General features: G+C 44.9%; 1 protein-coding gene across 9 annotated transcripts in view; it reads right to left on the bottom strand.

Moving 5' to 3' along the window:
• Positions 1 to 21,190, bottom strand: part of RAPGEF2 (Rap guanine nucleotide exchange factor 2) — a 624,821-nt gene that overhangs the window by 535,416 nt on the left and 68,215 nt on the right. The window lies entirely within an intron of this gene.

Here is a 21,190-nt window from a genome sequence, read left to right as displayed (position 1 = left end):
AAATGTTTGTCTTTTTGCCAATGATACTAAAATCTGCAACAGGGTGGAAGATGTGGAAAATCGGAGGGGTATCTAGCGAAGCTTAAAGAATGGTCTACGGTCTGCAGCATTGCGCATTTAGGCTGCAAACACCCACGAGAGGAGTACCGTCTAGGGATGAAATTCTTCTAAGCACAAGAGAGTGGGATCTGGGGGATTGTATCTGATGATCTTGAAATGGCCAAAGAGGTGGATAAGGCGATGGCAAGAGCCAGAAGCATGCTTGGGTGCATAGGGAGAGGAATGGTCAGCAAAAAAAAAAGAAAGCTGAATAGTTGGTGTGGATGGGCAGACTAAATAGCCCATATGGCCGTTTTCTGCCATCATGGTTCAATGGAAGATAGAGAGAGAGATTTAAATACCTCCAAGGTATGCATAGGAGTAGTGTCTCTTTCAAAGGAAAGGAGGCTCTAGAACAAAGGGTCATGGGATGAGGGTGAAAGCAGGTGGACTCTGGAGTACTCTAAGGAAATATTTGTTTACAGAGAGGGTAGTTGATGAATGGAACAGTCTCCCTGCAGAAATGGAGACAAGGACAGACAAAGAGGGCGAATCGCCCTCTTTGTTGCCGCTTACCTGGGAAGAGCTGCTGCCGCTCCCGCCGCAAGGCCTGCGCAATCGGCGCCGGCGACCCATCGGGGTAAGGCCTCTTTAAAACCTCTTACCCGGACGGGGCCACCGCCGACAGCGCGAGCAAATGAAGCACCGCTCCAGGCCCGCTCCCCTCGCGGCCGAAGCCCGCCCCCCACCGAGAACCGGCCAACCAGCAGACGGCTGCAAGGCAGCCAATCAGACGAGGTCAGACGGCCCTTTAAAATTAAATACGAAGCCCGCGAATCGCCCTCTTTGTTGCCGCTTACCTGGGAAGAGCTGCTGCCGCTCCCGCCGCAAGGCCTGCGCAATCGGCGCCGGCGACCCATCGGGGTAAGGCCTCTTTAAAACCTCTTACCCGGACGGGGCCACCGCCGACAGCGCGAGCAAACGAAGCACCGCTCCAGGCCCGCTCCCCTCGCGGCCGAAGCCCGCCCCCCACCGAGAACCGGCCAACCAGCAGACGGCTGCAAGGCAACCAATCACACCAAGACTAGTAGACTAGCAGCACCTTTAAATCTCAGTCATCTCAGGCGCCGCACGCCGTGCGCCGAAGGAGCGCGACAAAGGGGCTTGCCCCTTAGTTTCGCCCCTTAGTTGCAGCCCCGAAGGAGCCCCGATCCTTAGCCTAAGATTGTAAACTTCCGCTTAACTAACATTCCTTCCAGCAACAGTAGTCACAAACCAAGTACTCACAACCCAACGCAGCACGCAACTGTATTGCAACGCTCCGCCATCCAGGCCCATACGGATACTCTATCACACAACGTTTAACCAACCTATTACTGAAGCAACCAGCCTCCATCCCAGCAGTCAGCCAACAACAAACTATCTCCCCACCTTATTGCACCCAACCAGCACCAGACAACATCCTCCTGCCTTCAGCAGTCAACAACTCTTACTGTTACTGTCCTAACATGCACTCCCTAACCATCCCCATCATCCACAACCAAAGGTGGAGAGCACCCAAGCTCCCCACCACACCACTCCACCACAACCGCCAACAGAGACTCAGGCCCATCATGCTGACTCCTATCACACAATGCCTTGGCCTGGCTCTTTTCTCTATCACGCTGTTTAACGCACAATCCATATCCAAGAAAACACACATACTCAATGACTTCCTATCCGACTCTAAACCAGATATCTGTGCCATTACAGAAACCTGGTTAAAACCAACTGACACAACCCTAATCAACCAGCTTCCCACCCAGACCTATGACATACTGTCCATACCCAGACGCAAAAAAAGAGGAGGAGGCCTCCTCTTAGCAACAAAAAAATCACTAGGTCTGACATTGCAGACATCCAATACCATAGCCAATATGGAATTCGCTTTATTCAACTCTAAACATCTGACCATCGCCCTAATCTATGCTCCTCCTGGTCTTTTGGAATCAGACCCTTCCCCAATCATAGAACTTACAGCAAAACACTTAAACTCAGGAAAACCGGCCATCTTGATGGGAGACTTCAACCTCCACGTGGATGTCCAACCTCATTCCTCCAACTGCAAAACCCTTCTCTCCTCCCTCAACCATATGGGTTTCAGACAAATTGTGACAGAACCTACCCACAAAGCTGGTCACACCTTAGACCTGATCTTTATAAACGAAGGTCTTTCATCCCACTCCACCCCAACCTGCCTTGCGGTACCTTGGACCGACCACCGAGTCATATCATCAATGTTAGAGATCAAGAAGCCACTTCCCCTAATAACTCAAACAATCAACATATCAGTCAGGAAACAATGCTCAGGAGATCAACTAAGTAAACACCTAGCAAAAGAACTAATAAATCTGGACCTCACTGACGCTAACTCAGCAACCTCATCTTGGCTCAACATCACCTACAAGGTGGCAGATCAAGTGTGTCCCTTGACAACAAAGTCCATCAACCCGGATAAAGACAACAGGAAACCTTGGTTTACCACAGAGTTGAAGTCCCGTAAACACGAGCTTAGAAACAAAGAAAGCCAATGGCGTCAAAGCCCATCTACGACAACCCTCCTCAACTACAAGTCATGCCTCAATACCTACAGAAACGAAATCAACAAAACAAAAAGAGAATTTTTCTCCAAAAAGATACACCATTTCTCATTTGATTCAAGAGCCCTCTTCTCTTATGTTTCAGCCCTCACTAAACCCCCCGGACCAAACATCCCAGACGACCAAGCTCAAAAAAAAGCCAGTGAACTTGCCGACTTTTTCGACAACAAAATCACAGCACTCGTAGCCCCCCTCAAAGGACTAACGCCACACACAAGCCTCGCAAACAACCACAACCAGCAATCAACTACATCAACCACTTTTCAACCCATCACACACACAGCTGTCCTTGAATCTCTTGAACCCACGTCCACCTTAGAAATAGCGAATATCCTAAAGAAGATAAAACCGTCCTCTCACCCCTTAGACCATATACCATCAAACCTGCTGAGTTCAATCCATGACATCATTGCCAAGCCAGTTGCCAATATCATTAACTGCTCCCTCGCCCAAGGCCAAGTTCCGGACCAACTCAAGTCAGCACTGCTCAAACCTCTCCTCAAAAAACCCAACCTTCCCACCACAGATCCGGCCAACTACAGACCTATAGCTAACCTCCCCATGCTAGCTAAAATTATGGAGAAAGTTGTCAGACAACTTGCTGAATTCCTTGAAGAGAACAATATCCTCACCAATAATCAATATGGATTCCGAAAGAAAAAAAGCACCGAATCCTTATTAGCCACACTAGCGGACACCATCATCTTCAATCTCGAAAAAGGCCAACCTTGTCTCCTCGCGCTCCTGGATCTTTCCTCAGCTTTCAACACCGTGAACCACCCTAACCTACTACAACAACTGACAAATATCGGCATCACTGGAGCAGCTTTTAACTGGTTTAAATCCTTCTTAGAGAACAGATCATACAAAGTTAAGATAAACAATAAGGAATCTCACCCCATCCAAGCCAAGATGGGGGTACCACAAGGATCATCACTCTCCCCCACCCTCTTCAACATTTACCTTCTCCCACTCTGTCATCTGCTTACTAACCTCAAACTCACCCATTTCCTATACGCGGATGACATACAAATTCTCATACCTATCACAGAGACCATACACAAAACCATGGATCATTGGAAAAAATGCCTCTCATCCATCAACGATCTTCTAACCAGCCTCAACCTCGTTCTAAACACCAAAAAAATGGAAATCCTCATAATAGCACCAGATAAATCTGCCCCGCCAACATCCAGCAACCCTCCAGACGCCTCAGGATACTCCACAGCACCTCAAGTCAGAGATCTGGGAGTACTACTAGACAACAGACTCAGCCTCAACAAATTCATAAATAACACCACAAAAGAATGCTTCTTTAAATTACAAGTGCTGAAGAAACTAAAGCCCCTTCTACTCTATAGGGACTTCCGCACAGTACTCCAGGCCATCATTCTCACTAAATTAGATTACTGTAATTCACTCCTGCAAGGCCTTCCAGCATTCACTACCAAACCACTCCAGATGGTACTGAATGCCACTGCAAGAATACTTACCAATGCCAAAAAAAGGGACCATATCACCCCGATCCTCCAACATCTCCACTGGCTTCCCATCAAATATAGGATTCAGTTCAAGACCTGCATGATGATTCACAAGGCCCTTCACAACATCTCCCCACTCAACCTAACTTTCCAGCTTCAACTACACTCTTCTAACAAACCAACCAGAACGGCATACCAGAATAGAATGATCACACAACCTGCAAAATCTACCCTGAGAAAACGTGCTCTATCCACAGCGGGCCCGTCTCTCTGGAACTCACTACCACCAGACCTCCGACTTGAACCATGCCACATTACTTTCAAGGCGAAACTCAAAACTTGGCTATTCCATCAAGCTTTCCCAGAGAGCTAATAGCAATAAGAACAAACATCCAGCCTTGCCTTGCAGCAATAATGTAATGTTCATCTTGCTTCAGTTACATGTACCAAGTTATTTCCTAAGTTTATTTCAGTTGTTTTAAATTAGATTGTACTTTACTATAGTTTATTCGATATGTTCCATGTTCCATGTATGTTCCATGTAAACCGCCTTCCCGGCGATAGTTTTCTCTGTTAATTGTGAACCGGAGTGATATGTATTGTATACAGGAACTTCCGGTATATAAAAACCTAAAATAAATAAATAAATAAATACATGAATTCAAGAAAGCATGAGATGAACAAAGAGGACCTCTGAGGGAGTGGCAGGGATTATAAAGCTGACTAGTTGGTGTGGATAGACAGACTAGATAGCCAATATGTTCTTTTTCTGCCATACTTCTAAGAATTGGCCCCACTTGAGTTAAACTGAACTGATTCACATAATGATAAATTCATCAGCTCCTGTTGGTTTCCCTCTACTGAGTAGTGCACTTTACTGCAAAGACCCAACCATGACCACCAAGGAGCTGTCAAAAGAAATCTGGGGAAAAAGTTCTGGAAAGGCACAGATCTGGGGATGGGTATAAAAGAATAGCAAAGTCCTTGAACATCACTTGGAGCATGGTCAAGACAATTATTAAAACGTGAAAGGTGTATGACACCACCAAGACCCTAACCTAGATCAGGCTATCCCTCCAAACTGAATGACAAAGCAAGGAAGGTAACCAAAAGGCCAATGGCAACTTTGAAAAAGCTATAGGCTGCCATGTTCAAGAATGGGCAAAGTGTGAATGTGACAAAAACATTCCAAGCTCACCATCATTCTGGCCTGCATGACAAGGTGGCAGAAGGACACAAACAAGAAAGCCCACCTTGAATCCCATTTGAAATATGCAAAAGAACATTCAGGGGATACTGCAGCCATGTGGCAAACTATTTTGTGGTCTGAAAACTAAAACAGAACTTTTTCTCCTAAAAACAAAGCATTACATTTGATGCAAACTGACACATCACATCTCTAGAGACCACTAAGCTAACTGAAGCATGGTGGTGGCAGCATCCTGTTATGGGAATGTTTCTCATCAGCATGAACTGGGGCCCTTGTCAGAACAGAACAGAATGAATGGAGAACAGTATAGAAAAGTGCTTGAAGTAAAACTGCTACCCTCTGCAAGAAGGGTGAAACTGTTGTCACCTTTCAGCATGACAACAACCTGAAGCACATAGTAAAGTTACTCTAGATTGGAAAAAAAAGGTAAATGTCCTGGTGTGGCTGAGTCTGAGCCCCAACCTTAAGCCAACTGAAATTTGGTGGCATATCTTGAAGGGTGTTGTCCATCATCACTTCAAGGAACTTGACAGCTTGAACAGTTTTGCAAAGAAGAATGGTCTAATGTTGAAAATACTAGGTGTGCAAAGCTGGTGGAAACCTGTCCCAACAACTTCTCAGCTGTCATTGCTGCTAAAGGTGCTTCCACCAAGTAATGACTGAGCATCAGGTCTGCCCATTCAGGAGGCAGTTCCTCAGGGCCCGCCCAAGGATCCTATGTTTATCCCGGGCTTCCTTCAATTCTGTTGGCTTGGCCTCCACCACCTCCACTGGGAGTCTGTTCCATGCATCCCCCAAGTGTCTAACTTTCAGCTCCCTTTCCATTGAAGAATACGTGCTTCCTGTGCATTATTTATGGCTTTGGGATTTCTGAATTTCTCCGTCATAACCCTCTCTCTCATCTCCATTATGGGTATAATATTAGTAATATTAACAGTAAAGATAAATAAGTGTAACTACTAGGCTGCACTGTTATCAATATTTGTTGGTAGGATTTTGTTGGTTTGTGGGGGTTTTTTTTATTATAATACGCATGGAATTTTAAGCTACTTAGACTCAATGTCCAATACAGGTAGTATAAAAAATTGTAAATAAATATTTAGATCCTTGAGCCTCGTCTCATCTGACATTTGGTACAGATTCAGCACCATTTTGGTAGCCCTTCTCTGGACTGTCTCTACTCTGTCTATACCCTTTCAAGCCGTTGCAATAAGAGACACGCACATCCACATCTCCTGGGCGCTCGCTGCAATGCTCTAATGAGAGCAAACAAATAGGGGGCGCTAGGGAGAAATGGTAATTTCTGGCACTCAAAACTATATTTGCTTGGGGAGCATGGATGTCTAAATTGTGTGTTCCTAGCAAAAGTGATTCGCTTACACAAAGTTACAGAAATCTGCCATGCCTGTTTACCAAAAGGAAAGGAATCACCTATAGTTTAAGGTGTCCTTTAGCTGATCATCCTGCTCCGCACCACTAATCCCTACATACATTTTTTTAAATTTTTCGTTCTAACCCCAAATAACAATCTTATACTAATCTCTTTAAACAACCCTACCCTACAAGGGACACATTTATTGCACCACCATTTTGTGTTTTCTCGTGAGCTCTTGACTGCAAGTAAACTTTATGCCTCCTCCAGAACTGAAATTACTTTTCCAGAATAAAAATAATATGTATTGGGCCTTTGGGGCACGCTTTCCTGCATCGGATGGTAATAGCTACTGTCTTTGTTTAAATGCGATGGGTGCACTGCTATCTGATAAGCTTTGGTCAGGATGCACGTTTTAGACTGGCTAATCTTCTTGCTGCATCAGACACTATTATTGTACGCCCAAAGCAAGCGTCCATGAGTAAAACCCATGCACCAGGCTGGGCGCACCTTACTGCAATGGCCCTTCAGAGATACAGTCTCCAGAACGGGACACAATACTTTTAACTGCTCTCTCACCAATGATCCGTTACCACCCTTTGCTCCATTAGCTTTAGTTCTTCCAAAGCACCTTGGCATTCTTCCATTTCTTGCCACCGACTTCTTGCATGGTTTTACTACCTTGAAATCATGAAATATGATTCACCCTAAGATCTCTCTCTCGTTCAGTGCACACCAGTACCTTACAGTTCATTTGGTACTGCTCGCTTGGATTTCTGCAATCAAAAATAGAAAACGGCCCACTTTTTTTGCATTCAATCTTTCTACTCCTCCCACAATGATTTGGAACAGCAGTTCTCAGCCAGGAGTATGTGCACCCCTGAGACTTCCTTGAAGCCTGTTAGGGAATGTGCAGTCAGACCACCGCTGCTGCACGTGAGAAAGGAATCTGTACCTGAAGAACATAAGCACCTGCCACTGCAACGGAAAGAGCCAACCTCATTCCTCTCGGTGATCCACTGACAGCACCAAGCTGTGCTCCCTCCCACCTCCGAGATCACTGGCATCTCACAGTCTTGCAAGCAGCTAAACTGCAGGAGAGAAACCTGGGGGTGGAAATAAGGCGCACAAAGCAGGCACCACAGGTGCTGTGCCTGCCACCCTGCGGCTGGTGCCTTCTTCCCCTCCTCCTGTCTTCCTACTGCAATGAGCTTCCTGATTAGAAAGGACATCTGCGCAGAGACAGATGGAAAAGGTAGCAGCCACGGGAGCAGAAGTGCAGCACTTTTCACCGTCCCCCAGGATGCCTGCTGCTTCTCCCCAGGTCTACTCCTCCAATGCTTCTGGTGCTTGCCATGGGACAGATGGAGTGTGGAAAGGTGAGAAACTAAGGAAGGTGGGGGGCTGGTGAAAACAAATAGAAATGATAGTGGGTAACAGGTGGGGAGAGAGAACAAGCAGGGAAATGGGAAGAGGAGCTAAAACAGAGGTGTGGAAGAAGGCCGGAGAGTGAGAGGAGACAGATAAAAAGCTGGTGCGTATGTACTGGAAGGTAGGATCAAAACTAGAGAAAAGATGGAGAGCTGGAATCTGGGCTGAGGTATCTCAAACCCTTGAGAGAGGCTCAATCTTCCGGTACAGATCTTCCACTCCCCAAGCTAGAGGTGCTATGGAGGCCATGTTCACAGCCCCTGGTGGGGGGCGAGGCAGTCATCGTGCAATAACACCTAGTGGCCTGATTTAGGGATCCATGACTGCAGCGTTGGGAGGCGATACAAAATAGGGGTAGCTGCAAACCAAAGATCATGGTTCCAGACCCCAGCCCCTGGCCCACTGAGCTGTAAACTCAGAAGAAAACCGTTGGCTCCCAAACAAATTAACTAGCAGGTGACGCAGATTATCTGGATTCTTTCAGAAAGGAATACGTAAATAACATACACATAAATAAGGGAAAACACCATCACCAAGAGGCGCCAGAGCTATGGAGGAGACCAGAACTTGAAAAGAACAAATGCATGTGCTTTAGAAACCAAACTCCGGGATCATCATAAACTAAGCCCAGTCTCCCAGACAGACACTCAGCGCTGGCCCAAGCCTATTAACATGCACATGGCAAGGTTTTCCCCCCCAATTTTGGGTTGGGTTTTTTTTGGCTTTTAATCTCTGTTTTGTTTAATTATTTGCTTATTTTCCTGTGTGTGTATTTTGTTTTTCCTTATATTGCTTTTTGCCTATGTTCTCCCCTCTCTGACCATTCCTCTCTCACCAGCCTCACCATCAGGCCGATACAGAAAAAGTCGCGGGAGAGCGGGCACTCTCCTGTGCGCGCGATTCTGTATTCAAATGAGGGCCCACGGCAAAAGGAGGAGCTAGGGACACTAGCGCGTCCCTAGCGCCTCTTTTTGGACAGGAGCGGCGGCTGTCAGCGGGTTTGACAGCCGACGCTCAATTTTGCCGGCGTCTGTTCTCAAACCCGCTGACAGCCATGGATTCGGAAACCGGACGTCGGAAAAATTGAGTGTCCGGTTTTCAACCTGCGAGCAGATTTCAATTTTTTTTTTTTTTTTTAAACTTTCAGGACCTCTGACTTAATATCGCCATGAGTTTTTACTGCTTTTCTGTGCGCTTTCCCGGTGCCCGGAGAAATTAAAGCCTACCTTTGGGTAGGCGCTAATTTCTGAAAGGAAAATGTGCAGCTTGGCTGCACATTTTGCTTTCTGAATCGCGCGGGAATACCTAATAGGGCCATCAACATGCATTTGCATGTTGATGGCCCTATTAGGTTCGGGGGGGGGGAGTTGGATGTGCGTTTTCGACGTGCTATTACCCCTTACTGAATAAGGGGTAAAGCTAGCGAGTCAAAAACGCGCGTCCAATCGCGGGTTAACAGAGCACACTTTACTGTATCGGCCTGCATGTCTTTGAAGCTGGTATGAGCTCAGAACTGGTCATCAATGCTTTCACTGGGCCTGGGACCTAGGTGGCCACTGCAGTGCCTGTTGGGCTCAGGATGGCATCAGGCTCCAAATTTTAAGTGCCCAGGTGACCTGGGCACCTGGGATTTCACCAGCCCTGCTACTCAGCTATAAATTAATAACTTCTAAAGAACCCAATTACTGATGCCTTTTTCATTCTCAGACTTCGCCCTACTGCACCATCTGACTGTATGGAAGGACCCAGCAACAAGCCTGACGAACTCTATAAAACCCCAGCTACCATCTTCCAGCTGGATTCCTAGCTTTAAATATCTCTTGGTTAAATTTTTGTTAAATTAAAGTTACAGTTCTGAAATAGCAACAAGTGCTTAAACTCAACAATAAAACTCACAGAAAGTTAAGTTAAAGACTTTATGCAATTTTGAGTGGTTAAATGCAAACATGAAAGCCTCAAGCCTTTACTATCACAAGGCATTTAACACAGTAACTATACTACACTTATAGGGGGTGGGGACGAGAGTGTTGAGAAAGGTTTTATATTCAGGTGCAAGACGTGGGAGCACAGATCGCTTTTTTCACTGCCATCCCTGTAAAAGCGCTAATCTTTCACACCACAAAACATCTGTGCTACAAATACCTTTCTTAGAAACCCAAGTGCCCGGAACCGGGGCTCAGCTGTCGTAACCTGTTTCTGTCACTGGGTAAACAGTCAGCAGGTCACCGGATTGCGTATTTCGAGGATAAGGCAGAGCCGGCGGCCCTTCTGTTCCCTAAACAGATTGAATGGCAACAAGGACACGAGCCAAGATCCTTCCATCCACCCGAGAAAAGATGAGCCTCTCCGAGGAGCAGACATCTCTGAAGCAGCTGTCCCAAAAAAAGGGCCAGGAACGCATGAAGCTTTCTCCGACACTGCAAACAAGAGAGACCTTTCTCTCGGAGAAGAATGGCTGCATTAACATGATTTTAAAGCCTGCGTGCTGCAACACTGGCCCCAGTGTAATAAGGTGCGTGTGGACGAGAGCGCAGTTTTACCTTCTATTGTCCACGCGTTTCTTGTGCACACACTTTACTCCCAATGCAGAAAGTTTGCGCACAAAAAGCGTACAGTAAATCCGTGCCTGGTGTTTAGCTGCAAGAAAATCCCATGCTAATGAAGGCATTAGCTATTCCCCCCAATGCAGACAGGTGTGTTGGCTTAACTCCGGCTTTCTTTGCGCTGGAAATTTTTACTCCTGGTCAGAAGTGGAGTGAAGTTTCCAGCGCTTGTGTCAGTCTATGGACAGAAGCAGAACTTCTGCTGCCAGGACCAGCAGTTGGGGATTTATGTGCAGAAAACATGCTCTGTGCACACAAAGCATGTTTTCTGCACTATAAAAGCAAAATCATTTTGTGCACATACAAAAAAAGAGCATAAATGGTGTTTTGTGTGCATAAATCCAGTCTGAGAGACTTCCTCCACCACCCAAGATAAAGAGTGCAGACTCTGCGAGGCACTCATTTTAAATTTGGTTCGTGCCTTTTTTTTTTTTTTTTTTAATTCCCATTGCATCAGCATACCATTTCCTTCCTGCACCTGAAGTTCAATTTTTTTTGTGCCTGCGTTAAAACTGTGCACTGAATTTCCGTGCACAATCTTCGTGCAGAGCTTCCTACATCAGCAAGGCCTCTCAGGGTCTCTCTCACCTGTCCTGATCTTGGGCTGCCCATATCTAGCTCACAGATGAAAGGCAGGCAGGCAGGCAGGCACAATGTTCCCTACAAGTTAAGCAGCTCCACTCCTAATCCTCACTAACCGTGCACATGGATGCTCACAGCTCTTCCTGCTAATCACATTACTCTGTGTTCCTAACTGAACTCATAGCTGGCACAATAAAAACACTAGACAACTTATCACTTGCGCGACACCTGCGTTTCAGTGCGGCAGTCTCCAGCCACAGCATCTCTGCTCACTGAAGAGACAGAAATGGGTCTACATGCGGTTCTGCCTCCTACCATCTAATGATTCATTCACAAGCAGACTGCCGCAGGATATAATTAGGCCTGCGATTACCGCAGCACCTGTTTACTGTCTCCGAGCCTGATGCACTGAAAGGAGACGTAGCCTCTCTCTAAGCCCCTATTTGAAACTGGTGCAAGGGCAGAATTTCTGGCATCCAGCTCCTGCATTCCACTGCTCAGTCGCATGGCGCATGGAAGCTGCAGTAAAGTCCGTCACGTAGATAAACCCATTGCCCAAGTATCCTGACCCTGCCGTCGGCTCCAGTTAGGCAACTTGCAAAACCTCCCGCCCCAAACACAGAGACGAGCCAAGGTGGAAAACAAAACTTCACAAGTCCCCATTTTAAGTTTATATTTATGGACAACTGGGGTCCCAAGAGCCCTGGGGTGTTTAGCTTAGCGAAAAAGGAGGTCTGAGTTTTAACGGTGTGCTCCGGTACAACATATGAGCAAATGACAGTGAAGTGGCAGGGCAGTAAAGGAGAGCTGGAACTTGGTACTTAAAAGCAGCTTCCACATCCACTGGCAAGGACCCAGGAGAGAAGCTGGGGCATCCCCGCTGCAATCTGACAAAACGGGGAACTCAGCTAAGTTCAATACTGTATGTGGATTGCTTTCCTGCTATAAACCTATATCATCCCATTTGCAGCACTACAAGCTCTCGGGTCTGGAATGCATTTCATTTCTCATAACATAGTACATTTCAGCAGACAAGGACCATTTGGTCTATCCAGATTGCTTCCGTCTGCACCACTCTAGTTAAATATATCCCCTTGCTGTCACCATTACAAGCCTGACTGCCTGCAGGTCCTTGGCTGGGAAGTGTAGAGAAGTTAGCTTACAGCCTATGCTAAGGGGAAAAAACTTAGCTTCTCTACTATTCTTTTACTGCTGCTTCTAGTTGCTCTGGATTCCTGAAAGGGGTTACTCGTAACCTCAAAGCCAGCCCCCCTGTCCAGGCATCGTGCGACTGCAGTCATAGAATTGGGGATTTTGCAAGGACTCAGGTGGGTCCTGAATGAGAACGTTTGAAAACCACAATACCAGAAAGCTCCACCAAGCCTCTTTCATTTCTAAACTGATCTTGCACCTTCTGAGGTTAAATTGCATGTTGAAATCAAGAAACCTGAATTTATTTCCCAACAAGCCAAGAGACAACAACAAGCAATCATGGGAATGATAGGTAACTTCACTTTCGGGTGTTACCCTATACAACGTTCTTCCAAAGAAGGGCAGGCAATATCCTTAAGTCAGCAGACTTTTCCAGCAGGAGAATTGATTTTCTGCTGCAGGACAGCACTTAGGGAAAAGGAAAGAACTTCCAGAGCATTCTAACAAACTACCCCAATCTCTGAACCACCCAAAGTCCAGGAGACTCTAAGATGCCCTAGCCTACCTTACCTAATGAACGAGGTCCTAAAGAGCTTTGCCCATCCTCATCCAACTTCAGCATACGACTCCATGAGCAAAGGCCCATGCAGAACACAAGGCCAGGGCAGGGCAAAGCTGTTTTGTGTTTCAATTACTGTATCAAGTAGATTTTAGAACCATTTTGCTTAATCTTTATTAGTCTCAACTACTGTAATGCCCTGCTGCTTGGATTGTACAATAATGCTGTCCACCCACTGCAATTAATCCAGAACGCATTTTTACCAGCAAATCTCGCAGAGACCACATCTCCCCAGTACTCTACTCCTTCCACTGGTTACCCATTGAATACAAGATAAAATATAAAATTCTCGTTACGATCCATAATCTCATACATGATGATACATCAACTTGGCTCAATTCACAACTCTGCATTTATAGGCCCAATAGAAGTCTACGCCTGGCCAACAGAAACCTCTTACAAGTACCATCAAAATTGCCTGACTTGACATCACGAGACAACGCGCCTTTTCAGTTGCTGGCCTCCATCTCTGGAATTCCAATCCAGACTACTTAAGACACCTTGACAATGTGAAAGAATTTAAAAAGAATCTAAAAACATTTCTGTTTAAATGTGCTTTCAACATTGATGACATTACCTAACCTCTCCAGATGTCCGGTTGACTCGCTTTCCCCTATAAGTATTCCGCCCTTCACTTATCCTCCCCCTTGTTTTTTATGCAATGTTTTGTTTTCTATTTTATTTATCTTAAATAATAAAATACAGCATACGTAAAATAAAGTATGTTTTATTGTAAACTGTTTTGCTTACATTCCAGTATAAAAAAGCAGTATATAAATCATTTTAAATAAATAGACTCTGCCCAACCCGAAGCGAACACAGTTCAAGGGTACAGATTTTTAAAAAGCTAAATGGCGAGAAAGGAAAAAGACTGAGATTAAAGGGCCAGCCCATGCAGCTCAAGTCAAAGCAAAGTTGAGTCTTCCCTATAAGAAGGCCCCCGGGTTTGGGAGTGCCAAACAGGGAAAGAAGAGGGCTCTGGTGCTACTGGGGCAGCCTTCGGCCGGCAAGGGAAGTCCAAGGTGCTCCGGCCGAGCCTGTAGGGAGTACACTTGAGGGGGAAATTGGGGAAGGAAGAGAAAAGTACCAGGGGTGAGAAAAATTCTGAAAAACTTAGGCACCAGCTGGGGGCAAAAAAATGAAAAGTGTGGGGGTTTTCTTGCTTATTTTTCCATTTCATTAAATTTACAAACCACTTTTCACAATAAGCACAAAGTGATGTACAGCACAATTTCAAACCAAAAAACTTTCCCTCCCATCTTTATTTTTTACACTTCCCCCTCAGTTTTTCTGCAGCGTGACAGTGGCTCTGTCCCCAGCAGCAGAGACTCATCCACCTGGCCCAGCCATGCAGGTTTCTCCCTGGCAGCAGCAACAGCTCCTCCGCCCAAATATTAGGCACCCGGATTTTTCCAGCCCCTAAATATACAACCCGAATGTTACAATCTCAGACAATAGAGAGGAACAAATAAAACCCACTGCATAATTAGGGACCTACATTTTCAGTTTATGTTTTCCCCAGGAATTTATCAGGGTTCATTTTGACAAGAACAAAAATAGGAGAAAATCAACGGGGGGGGGGGGGGGAGATATTGGAAACTATTTTGGTGGACAGAAACTTCCCACTGTCCCATTCCCTTCCAACCCACCTATATAACCTCCCCTTCAATGATCCTCCAGGTGATCCTGATCCCTTCACCCCTCTCCCCCTGCACGTCCCCTTTTATCTCCTTTCTAAAAGTCTCCTTCCCCCACTCAAGAATCCTCCCAAAAATCTCTCCTCCCCCCAAAAGAATCCCCTCTCTCTCGCCCCTCACAAAAAGCTTCTCACTCCCCTCAAACATTCTTCTTACCGGCTGTGGTGACTCCGGGCCCCTCCTCCCTTCAATACTTGGCAGCCATCTCATGATCCTGCCCTCTGCAGCGCAGCCCTACAATGAACTTCTGAGTCTGTGCTGAGACAGAGAGGCGGGAGGGGGGCTGCCGTGCATGGGTGGGTAACCGGGACGCCATGCTCTTACACTCCGGGAAAGGGCTGAAACCGAAGAAGCATCAGCCAAAGCACGGCTTCACAGTCACTCACTCACAATTAGGGTGAAAATCAGTTTCAACTGAGAAAGGAAGGCCCCCCTATGCATAATTTGACTAGCTGCAGAGAAAGAATAGCTTTTTCAAAACTAGTCATCACAAAATGATGGTTTGAGTTGCCCTAAAAGCAGCAATAAATGAAGCATAAAGACAGCAATGTTTCAGTCAAATCGGAGAAGCTCCTGGGGGGGGGGGGGGGGGGGATGCATGGTGACTTGCAGTGAGCATAAGAACCCAGTCACATGCTCCCATCAAGGTTCATCACTAGCAGGCCATGTAAATGTTCTAAGCCAGCTACGATTCTTCAAAGTCATTGCATTTGTCTTGTGGTGGCAAAATTAGTAGATAATCACTGGAAGTTCCCAGACGTTTTATGTATCCCAATGAACCAACAGAAAAAAAAAAGCAAAGCTGCTTTCTTGTAAACAGGGATCTCCATAGACAGCATAATGAATCAGCCATAACTTGGACCCAGCTTTCAGAGCTCAGTAAATCTTTAGCACAGGAGTCATCATGCATGGGCTGCCTTGGTCTCTTCCACAGCTTAAGCATTAGCAAGGTAATCAACGCTACAGGGATGTGGACAGGTATTAATTTAGATGATCCTATCTACGGAGAACACTGTTTACAGGTAAGCAAACTTGCTTTCTCTGTCAAGCAGGCATGAAAGCATTTGACAAAGTCCCTCATGAGCGACTTCTTAGGAAATTAAAAAGTTATGGAAAGGGGGCGGTATCCTGTTTTGGATTAGGAACTGGTTAAAGATAGAAAACGGAAAGTAGGTCTAAATGGTACATTTTCACAATGGAGAAAGGTGAATAGTGCAGTGCCCCAAGGATCTGTCCTAGGACCACTGCTTGTTAATATATTTATAAACAACCTGTAAATGGGAACAAGTGAGGAGATTAAATTTGCCGATGACAAAATTATTCAAAGTTGCTAAATCACAAGAGGATTATGAGAAATTGCAAGATAACCTTGCAAAACTGGAAGACTGGCCATGCAAATGGAAAATGAATTTTAATGTGGATAGGTGCAAAGTGATGCACTTAGGGAGAGTAATGCAAATTACGGCTACACAATGCAAGGTTCCACATTAGGAGACACCATTCAGGAAAAGGATCTAGGCATCATCGTTAATACATTGAAATCTTCAGCTCAGTGTGCAGCAGCAACCAAGAAAGCAAATAGAATTCTAGAGATTATTCGGAAAGGAGAATAAAACAGAGAATATCATAATGCCTCTGTATCACTCAACAGTGCGACCTCATCTTGAGTATTGTGTGCACATCTCAAAGATTATAGCAGAACTAGAAAAGGTACAGAGAAGAGCAACCAAAATGATAAAGGGGATGGAATGATTTCCCTATGAGGAAAGGCTAAAGAGGTTAAGACTTTTCAGCCTGGAGAAGAGACAGCTGAGGGGAGATATGATAGAGGTTAATAAAATGAGTGGAGTTGAACGAGTAAATGCTAATCGTTTTTTATCTTTTAAAGAGTATAAAGATTAGGGGACACACAATGAAGTTATTAGATAATACATTTAAAACTAATAAGAGAAAATAGTTTTTTTTACTCAATGCATAATTAAGCTCTGGAATTCATTGCCAGAGGATGTGGTGAAAGCTGTAAGCATTTTAAAAGGTTTGTTCCAAAAGGAAGCGGAAAACGACAACCTCAAGTAGAATTATTAGCCAAGGAGGTTTGATGTACAAAAATTCAAAGCAGTAGCCAAACACTGGAAGTTCATCAACCAAAAGTAGACTTTTAATCATAACAAATGCAGCAGTCCAGTTAATCTGATAGTCCTTTCAACCTAGGTCAATCCCCCGATGCAATCATGATAGCGCTTCATCAGGAGGGACAAGGTACAGAAAATTCAAGACCTTAAGCATAAGACTGACTGCAAACAATTCTTTAAAAAGTTTAAAAAAAGCTCCTGGAGAAAAAGTCCATAAACCATTAAAGTGGAGCTTGCAGAAATCCACTTCTTATCCCTGGGATAAGTAACATGGAATTTATCTACCCCTTGGGATCCTGCCAGGTACTTGTGCTCTGGACTTGCCACTGTTGGAAACAGGATAATGGGGGCTTGATGAACCTTTGGTATTACCAAGTATGACAAATCTTATGTACAGTACTTAACATGCGAGGAATCCTAAGCTGATGGTTGCAAAATAGATGCACTTACAAAAAACCAACTCAACCCTACTAAGAGGAGAGCAGACTACTTGGAGAACAAGGCTACACAGAGCTCCTTGTCCAAAGTTACTGTCTCCTCAGGGCATGCTGTCCAGACAGTAGTGGGACACAAAGGTGTGAACTGACAACCAAATAATAGTTTTGAAGATGTCTTTGATGGAGTTCGCCCTGAAATGAGCCATTGATGTTGCCGTGGATCTCATTTGATGAGCCTTGATAAGAGTCTATAATCTGTAAGCCAGCCAACATGCAATGGAATACTATATAGTCCTCTAGTCAATCAATTCGTTTGGCAACTGTCCTTCCCAAACTATTGGGATAAAAATGACACACAGTTGAGAGACTTGACTGTGAATTTTAATCTTCTTTAGGTAATTTATCAGAGCACTTTTACAGTCCAAGGAGTAGAGAGACCATTCTCCTTTGTGTGTACAAGGTCTTGGAAAGAATGCAACTTGATTAATGGCTTTGGAAAAATCTTGGGAGTTTGTAGAACCACCCTATTGTGAAAAAATTGCAGATATGGTGAATATTAAACCAGAATCTCTGTGTCTTCCAAGGTTACAGTTACAAAAAAACAACACTTTCCAGGTGAGAAATTTCAAGTCCATCAACTCAAGAGGTTCAAAAGGAGATTTCATGAATTGTACTAGGATTAAACCGAGGTCCCACGACACTGGAGATTTGCAGACCAGAGGCTTTGAATGCCAAAATCATTTTAGGGATTTTGATACCAGGAGGTAGAGCAAGAGAAGGGTGCCCCATCCACTTGCTGGTGATATATCACAATGACACTGAGATGACCTCTGAAGAGGTACTAAGGCCTGAAGCCAAGAAGAAGAACAGAGACCAAGGCAAGTCCCTCAGGCCACATAAGAAGGGGAACCCACTGGTTGATATTACACAAAGTTGAAAATCTCTTCCATTTGAAGCAGTAGGATAGTCTAGTTGAAGGTTACCTGGCAGAAATCTGAACGTTCTCCATCTCTTTGTTAAGGTGCAAGGAGATTACTGCTTATTCAAAATCCACACCATGAGGAACAGCAGTGGCAGGTTCAAACGGCAAAGCTTGCCTTCCTCCTACATGATGAGTCGGAGATGTTTCCAATGGAACCAGGGACTGAGTTGAAAGCTGGACAAGATATGGATACAACACTGGACATGGCCATGCTGGCATTATGAAGATTCTCACCTTGCCCTGAAGGACCTTTTGGACAGTCCTGGTGATGAGAGGAATCTCTGAGTTTACACAGATTATATGAATGATCCAGTATAGAACAAAACCATCAAGAGCTGATCTACTGCTGCTCAGATACACGACACATAACTTCAAACTTTCTGTTGCCTTCTGAGGTGAACAGATAGTCAGCTTTCCCCAGCAATTGAACAAGTCATCCTTAATCCCTTGATCCAGGGATAACTCATGCAGACAGACAGTCATTTGATGTGGTAGAATACACAGTGAAAAACTCACTTTTAGAGCTTTCAGATTCATGATCTCATCCAGTTGGTGAAGAGATTTGGAGAGATAAATTTGAAAATAAATGGTTACCCACCTCTCCAACAAGGCTACAAAGTGGCATAAACAAAAACAAAACACAACAGAAATTGGCTCCAGAAGCCCCACTGAAGGTCATGCCTATGTAGATGACACAAAGGAACCAAATGCACTGCCATATGTCTGAGAAGGATCAAGATTGACCTTATTGACGCTTGGACCTGTTGAAGGAAGGCTCTTTCTAGGCCCATCAGCAATGCAGTCCTTTCAATGGGGAGAAATACTTTTCCCTGAAGCGCGTGAGTCTACCCAGACTCCTACAAATTAAATTATTTGAGCCAGAACCAGGCTTGACTTGGTAAAGTTGACCAGGAAACCCAGGGACTGGAGTTGCTATATGGTCTTCAAGGGACTCTAGAACTCCTGACTGAAATGGACCTGTCCTCAATCAAGTATGGGAACACACAGACTCCCTGCCCAATAAGCTGAGCTACTAATACATAAGACTTAAAAACACCCTCTTTACCACAAAAGAGAAACTTCTGATATACAGGATGAGTGGGGATGTGTGCATAAGTGTTCCGATCTAAAGCATACATCTCATCTCTTGGTTGAATAAAAGCGAGAATCGTCTGAACCCCTTCCATGCCAACAACTTGTTCAGTCTCATTAAGTCCAGTATAGCTCTTAAGACCCCCCAAAACATTTTGAGAAACAGGAAATACCTGAAACAGAATCCCTAGGCACACTCCTGAGGAGGAACAGGTTTGACAGTCTTCTGCTAAAGGAGCAGCTTTCACTTTCAGTTGTAATTGGGCCAACTGAGAAGGGATGAACCCAAAAGACTGAAGTTTGTTGCATTAGCGGAGGGAGAGAGAATCTTAAGCAGTAGCCATACACCACAATTTTCAGGACTCACTGATCTATGGAGCTACAGAACCATTCTGATTTTTATTATGTTTGTTAGTTTTTAGATCATTTTAGTCTGCCTTCATCTTTGATGAAGTTTTAATAATAACTGTTTGTATTGTAAGGATTTATTTTAACATTTTTATGTGTGAATACTGCTGAGATTGTAAACAGATGTGAAGGTCCTGGTTCCAAACACCGGTATAGAAAAAGTCTATCAATCAATCAATAAAGGAAGGAAGGAAGGACTGAACTGCTCCCCCCCCCCCCCCACCACCACCACCAGAGGCAGCAGGGAGGTGTGAGCCTCATTCATCAAAAACTTGTTGTGGGCTTTGTCTGGCGTTGCTGTGCCTATTTGTCAATCTTGGGCAGGGGAGCTGCTGCTGAAGAGCGGGAGGAATTCAGAGATGCTGAATAGAGTGGTATGGGGTTTTTGGAAGAATAGATGCTTGTAGGGAAAATATTGGCATTGGGAGGGGCCAGTTGGTCCCCCACTGCAGCTGATAGTGATTGCAAGGTGGCTTGAAGTTCTTTAAAATAAAAAAAGACACCATCTCTTCAACTTTGTTGCCAAACAAATTGTCCTCTGTACAAGGCACGATTTCTTGAAGACCACTTGCTCACAGTCATGCAAGCCGTTGAGCTCCTATAGAAGAGGCCAAAGTCTTGGCCACAATATCAAAAGTGAAAAAAATGAGGTACTTTTCACATTATTAGTATGTATGTTTTATTATATGCATGTTATGTTGTGATCTGTGCTAAACCTAGATGGATTCACGGAACATAAGATGTTTAATAATTCTTCCATGTCCTCCACTGCTCAGCAGAAGTCTGCCTGCTCTGGGTCTGTTGAGTCCATCAGAGGCTTTACGTTTTGCATGCTTTCGTGCAGATACTGTAGCATATAGAGCTGATGATCTGCAATCTGGGGACTCAACATGGCCCCTGGAAAACCTTTTTCCCCCAAAATGTGTCCAGTGCCTTTGGGTCCTTTCCAAGAGGCATGTTTGAGTGACTGTGAGTGTGCTTAGCACCGATGAGGCTGAAGATGACTGAGGAGACTACCACTGTTCTACAAGAGAAATATCTGGAAAGAACTCAACATAGACAAAGTTCACCTCTTCCCTTTTCCAACTCATGAGGGGAATAACCCTAAATGACGAGAAGCCATCACTTCATGGTGAGGACTTACTTCTGAAAGTTTTTATGGAGAAGCACAAAGTGTGGGACCTTGGACAGCCCCATTAATGTGGGAAAAATTCCTCCACCTTAGACGGGAGAGATTCCAATTTCCCTCTTTGGTCTCCAGGGCTTACAGAGGCAAAGAAAATCTTCACTAGTTCTGACAGCTGGGCCCCCACA

The sequence above is a fragment of the Rhinatrema bivittatum genome, chromosome 1, assembly GCF_901001135.1.
Source record: "Rhinatrema bivittatum chromosome 1, aRhiBiv1.1, whole genome shotgun sequence".
NCBI classification, from domain to species: Eukaryota; Metazoa; Chordata; class Amphibia; order Gymnophiona; family Rhinatrematidae; genus Rhinatrema; species Rhinatrema bivittatum.
The sequence above is the reverse complement of the archived record's forward strand: the minus strand, read 5'-3'. Positions and strand labels throughout refer to the sequence as shown.